This window comes from Coturnix japonica, chromosome W, assembly GCF_054131305.1.
Source record: "Coturnix japonica strain WE chromosome W, WE-NBRP24, whole genome shotgun sequence".
Lineage (NCBI taxonomy): Eukaryota > Metazoa > Chordata > Aves > Galliformes > Phasianidae > Coturnix > Coturnix japonica.
Window position 1 is genome coordinate 17,300,068 of NC_140701.1, and position 6,866 is coordinate 17,306,933.

The window sequence follows — 6,866 nt, forward strand, 5'->3', positions numbered from 1 at the left end:
AGGTTGCAGTACAAACATGTTTGTTCTTTTTAGTAGGTTTAGCAATAATGTTGTTATGTTGTATTTGACTTGTTTTTTCTTTCATTTTTAGAATATTGTCAATCGAGGCCTTGATTGAGTTATAATAGTTATGTTATTAATATAAGTAGTGTTGTTATTCTATAGGCAGTATCTTGAAATTGTTGTAATACAAGAAGAGTTTTATGGAGCCGCAGCCATGGATCGAGATAAGGAGTTCACAGAGCAGCAGCTACGGAGCAGAATAAACAGCATGAGAACTAATTGAATAAATGAACTGAATTGTTAGTGAAATATGAGTAGTCGGTCGGTAAACTGAGCCTTTTCAGCCAAAAAGAAAACGGGGGAAATGTAGAGAGTGTTTTTTACAGCTAGTTAGCTGAGATGGGTCGTAAACACAGTGCAGCTAGACAAGCAGCCGTATCACCTGCAAGGGCAGTTAGAATAACAAGATGCCCTGGGATGGTGAGAAACTAGCCATGGTTCTGGGAACTCAGCAAGGGAGTAGCTTTCAGTTGATAACAACAAGCTGTTAAGATACTCGGGGATGGTATGTAATTGGGAACCAATGATGAGCTCCACTTTTGCAATATGTATGAGCTAATTATCCGTATTATAAAGGTACATGCAGCCAAGGAATAAACGAGAATAGCTGATGATATGTCAATGACAGGTGTGGTCGTCTGCTTTTCTCCTGCCATTCTGCAACAGGCTGTGGACATCAATTCTGTGCACAGCACTGCTGAATGCATGAGTGTGTGGGAGAGGAAGAGAGAGAAGGCTTCAGAGCAGGCTGATGGACTGCCCACAAGGTCTTGAAAGAGAGTGTCATGGTTACTTAGATTTACCTATGCCCGTGACAGGGGGGAGCCACCCCATAGGGCCCCCCATGGCCTGGAAAGGAGGGGGAAAAGGGAAATGGGATAAAAACAACGGCAGTCTAAGGAGGAAAAACTTATTTTACTAAATATGATATCGGAATACAAGATAACACAATATATTATAATAGAGGCTAATAAATCGCACGAAACAGAGAAAGAAAGTCCCCGAAAACCGAGAGGCCTACTGTGAACTCTAGGCAACACGGCTGGAATGCTTCCCACTCTCCGAGAAGTCTGAGAGAGAAGAACGCTCCAGCCTGGGAACAAGATTATATAGTGTCCTGGTCCCGTGACTTATCACTGACCGTGTTGTTCTCTGGGATATGTAGTCTTCTTCTGTGGTCTGCACATTAAATAAAGGTATCCATGCTTTACATGATGTTATGATGTGGAATACTGATAGCAAAATAACTGAATTACAAAACCATGACACTGCCATATGTCGTCCCCACTCTCTCAGGATCATGTTCTTGGCAAAGGTAGCTAGGATCAAAATTAAGGTTATACAACATTTCCACCACAGCTATTTCCCTGAAGTACTGGATGCCTTTTTCAATTGCATCCCACTTTTTCATCTGAGGCTTCAGAATGTCTTTGAAGGAAAGCTTTGACCACACAGACACTAACATTCGCTCCCAGATGGTGGCAGCACCATCCATACAACTGTTCATCCCTCTGTCAGTAGTTGGGTCTCTGGAAATGCCTCCTAGTTGATGAGATTTGTTACCATGTAGAAACAAGCTACAGGTCCAGCTGTCCCAACAGTGAAGCAACCAGGTAACAAGAGATTCGTTCTGGCGCCATTTAAACTCTTTTTTGTGCTTTGGATTTCAGTCATCTTCAGGGGTCAACAAACAGTAATAGAGATTTCCTCCTCATCACTCTCTTCTTCGTGCTCTTAACTTTACCTTTTCCCTTTGTGCTGATCCAGACCTGTCACCTGGATCTTCTGTTGCCTCCTTCTCTGCTTCTTTTTTCCGTTCTATACATGAGGACATCAATTTCCATTTCTTGCCTTCCACATGGTAACTGATATTGTTACTGGTGCCTCCTGTGACTGATCAGAATTGACTTGGGGATTTCCCTTTTTGGCTTGAACCTCTGCTTGGAAACTCTCTTTCCAGAACAGTGTTATATAGAGCATGGTAAGCACAAGCCAAGCCCCAAATAAGTGGTACCCCCTTAGATCTATCTAATACTGGCTTAGTTTCTCAGGATCCCACAGGTGTTCAAGAGTGAAATCCCATGACATTGTGGGCCCCCACGTGTTGGTGAACCTGAAGGCAAAAGGTAAGCGTTCTAGGACAAACAGCCACACACCAATACGGTCAAATATGGCTGCTCCAGTTTATGTGGGGTCTGTATGGGGTCTATGGGGCCCATATGGGGTCTATGGGGCCTATATGGGTTTGTGGGGCCCATATGGGGTTGTGGGTCCTGTATGGGGTCTATGGGGCCTGTATGGAATCTATGGAGCTTGTATGAGGTTGTGGGGCTTATATGGGGTCTATGGGGCCTATATGGGTTTCTGGGGCCCATATGGTGTTGTGGAGCCTGTATGGAGTCTATGGGGCCCATATAAGGTTGTGGGACCTTTATAGGGTCTATGTGGCCGATATAGGGTCAATGGGGCCTCTATGGGATTTTAGGGGCTTATATGGGGTCTAAAGGGCTCATACGGGGTTGTGGGGCCTATATGGGGTTGTGGGGCCCATATGTGTTTGTGGGGCCCGTATGGGGTCTATGGGGCCCATATGAGGTTGTGAGGCCTGTATGGGGTTGTGAAGACTGTTTGGGGTCTATGGGGCCCGTATGCGTTTGTGGGGCCTCTATGGGGTTTTGGGGCTTGTATGGGGTTGTGGGGCTTGTGTTGGGTCTAAGGGGCTTATATGGGATCTATGGGGCTCATACGGGGTTGTGGGGCCCAGATAAAGTTGTGGGGTCTGTATGGGGTCTATGGGGCCTATATGGGGTTGTGGGGCCTTATGGGGTTGTGAAGCCTGTATGGAGTCTATGGAGCTTGTATGGGGTTGTGGGGCCTGTATGGAGTCTATGGAGCTTGTATGGGGTTGTGGGGCCCTTAAGGGATTGTGGGACCTGTATGGGGTTGTGGGGCTTATATGGGGTCTATGGGGCCAATATGGGGTTGTGGGGTCTGTATGGGGTCTATGGAACCCATATGGGGTCTATGGGTCCCATATGGGATCTATGGGGCCTATATGGGTTTGTGGGGCCCATATGGGGTTGTGGGTCCTGTATGGGGTCTATGGAATTTGTATGGAATCTATGGAGCTTGTATGGAGTTGTGGGGCCTTATGGGGTTGTGAAGTCTGTATGGGGTCTATGGAGTTTGTATGGAATCTATGGAGCTTGTATGGGGTTGTGGGGCCCTTATGGGGTTGTGGTACCTGTATGGGGTTGTGGGGCTTATATGGGGTATATTGAGCCTATATGGGTTTTTGGGGCCCATATAGTGTTGTGGGGCCTGTATGGAGTCTATGGGGCCCATATAAGGTTGTGGGACCTTTATGGGGTCTATGTGGCCGATATCGGGTCTATGGGTCTTTTATGGTGTTGTGGGGCCTGTATCGAGTTGTGGGACTTGTATGGGGTCTATGAAGCCCATATGGGGTTTTGGGGCCTATATGGGGTCTATGGGGCTCATACAGGGTTGTGGGGCCCATATAGTGTTGTGGGGCCTGTATGGAGTCTATGGGGCCCATGTAAGGTTGTGGAACATTTATAGGGTCTATGTGGCCGATATCGGGTCTATGGGTCTTTTATGGTGTTGTGGGGCCTGTATCGAGTTGTGGGACTTGTATGGGGTCTATGAAGCCCATATGGGGTTTTGGGGCCTGTATGGGGTCTATGGGGCCCATATGGGGATGTGGGGCCTATATGGGATCTATGGGGCTCATACACGGTTGTGGGGCCCCTATAAAGTTGTGGGGCCTGTATGTGGTCTATGGGGACCATATGGGGTTGTGCGGCCTTTATGGGGTCTATCGAGCCCACATTGGGTAGTGGGTCCTGTATGGGGTCTATGGGGCCCATATTGTGCTGTGTGGCCTGTATGGGGTTGAGGGGCTTGTGTTGGGTCTAGGGGGCATATATGGGGTCTATGCAGCCTGTTTGGGGTTGTGTGGCCTATATGGTGTCTAGGGTGCCTATATGTGGTTGAGGGGCCTGTATGGGGTCTATTGGGTCCATATAGGGTTGTGGGGCCTATATGGGGTCTATGGGGCTCATATTGGTTGTGGGGCCTTTATGGGGTGTTTCGATCCCATATGGGGTGGTGGGGCCCCTATGGGGTTGTGGGACCTGTATGGGGTTGTCACGGGTTACTTAGATTTACCTATGCCTGTGACAGTGGAAGCCACCCCGTCGGCCCCCCCCCCCCGGGGCTTGGAAAGGAGGGGGAAAAGGGGAATGGGATAAAAACAGCGGCAATCTAAGGAGGAAAAACTTATTTTACTAAATATGATATCGGAATACAAGATAACACAATATAATATAATTGAGGCTAACAAATCGAACAAAACAGAGAGAGAGTCCCCGAAAACTGAGAGGCCTACTGTGAACTCTAGGCGACACGGCTGGAACGCTTCCCACTCTCCGAGAAGTTCGAGAGAAGAAGGAGGGCACTCCAGCCTGGAAACGAGATTATATAGTGTCCTGGTCCCGTGACTTATCATTACCCCTGTTGTTCTCTGGGATATGTAGTCTTCTTCTGTGGACTTCACATTCAATAGAAGTATCCATGCTTTACATGTTGTTATGATGTGGAATACTGATAGCAAAATTACAAAATTACAAAACCATGACATTCCACCCCTTATTCTACATTATTACATCATGGTTAATATATATATACTTATATATACACGTATGTAAAACTATGATAAGTAAATAGTAGAATTCCATGCAACATAACTAAATGTACAACTATAATAACTAAAATACACTACACATGCAAACATATATACATAGATACATAAAATTATTGACTGCACTCCCCCAGCATCAAATTCCCTTGTGGCACATATTGAACATCCCCATCCTTCTGCATTACCCACCAAGTGCACCCAGGTCCCTGAGCAAAGACAGTTCCACGGATAGGTTTGCCCTTTCCAGAAGCTGGAAGGACCCAAACAGCTTTTCCCAACATGTTCTTTACATGTACAACAGGGACCTTATCTCCTTCTATAGTGTGTAGGGGGCTAGATTGACTAGGAACATCACGATTGACAGATCCTCTAGTATTGACCAACCAAGTGGCTTCTGCCAGATTCTTCTCCCAGTGCTTAAATGTTCCACCACCCATTGCTTTCAACATAGTTTTCAACAACCCATTATATCGTTCAATTTTACCAGAAGCTGGTGCATGGTAGGGAATATGAGAAATCCACTCAATGCCATGAAATTTGGCCCAAGTATTTATAAGACAATTTTTGAAATGTGTCCCATTATCAGATTCAATTCTTTCTGGGGTGCCATGTCGCCACAGGACTTGTTTCTCAAGACCTAATATGGTGTTTTGAGCAGTAGCATGGGGTACTGCGTATGTTTCAAGCCACCCAGTGGTTGCCTCTACCATGGTGAGTACATAACACTTACCACTGCGAGATCGTGGCAAGGTGATATAATCAACCTGCCACGCCTCCCCATATTTATACTTTTGCCACCGCCCTTCCTCCCAGAGAGGTTTCATCCTTTTGGCTTGTTTAATTATGGCACATGTTTCACAATCATGAATAATCTGCACAATAGCGTCCATAGTTAAGTCCTCCTCTCGGTCTCTGGCCCACTTATATGTTGCGTCTCTTCCTTGATGACCTGAGGTCTCATGAGCCCATCGAGCTAGAAATAATTCGCCCTTATTATGCCAGTCCAAGTCGATTTGAGCCACCTCAATTCTGGCAGCTTTATCTACCTGATGGTTGTTTTGCTGTTCTTCAGTAGCCCGACTTTTGGGCACATGTGTATCCACGTGACGCACCTTTACAACCATATTCTTTGTTCGGTCAGCAATGTCCTTCCATAATTCAGCGGCCCAAACAGATTTACCCCTCCGTTGCCAGTTATTTTGTTCCCACCACTGTAACCACCCCCATAAGGCATTTGCCAACATCCATGAGTCAGTATAAAGATACAGCATTGGCCACCTCTCCCGTTCATCATCAGCAACATCTAAGGCCAGCTGGACAGCTTTTACCTCTGCAAACTGACTTGATTCTCCCTTACCTTCAGTGGCCTCTGCAACCTGTCGTGTGGGGCTCCACACAGCAGCTTTCCATTTGCGTTGCTTCCCTACAATGCGACATTCCGTCAGTGAATAGGGCATATTTCTTTTCATTTTCTGGTAATTCGTTGTATGGTAGGGCCTCTTTAGCACGTGATACCTCTTCTGCTGGTGATGTTCCAAACTTTTTATCTTCAGGCTAGTCCATGATTACCTCTAGGATTCCTGGACGATTGAGGTTTCCCATTCACGCTCGCTGTATAATCAGCGTAATCCACTTGCTCCAAGTGACATCGGTAGCATGATGGGTGGAGGGAACCTGTCCTTTTAACATCCAGTTCAGCACTGGCAGTCGAGGTGCCAAAAGGAGCTGCGTTTCACTCCCAACTACTTCGGAAGCAGCCTGAACACCCTCATACGCGGCTAAGATCTCATTCTCATTTGGAGTGTAGCACTCTTCAGTCCCTTGTACGCTTGACTAGAGAATCCCAGGGGTCGGACTCGGGTCTCTCCTGAGGTTCTTTGCCACAAACTCCAAGTGGGGCCTTTCTCTCCAGCAGCAGTATAGAGGATGTTCTTTACATCCTGTCCAGTCCGTACTGGCCCCAGGGCTACAGAATGGGCTATCTCTTGTTTAATCTATTCAAAAGCCTGCTGCTGCTCAGTGCCCCATGCAAAATAATTCTTCTTCTGCGTCACCTGATAGAGGGGGCTCACTATGTGGT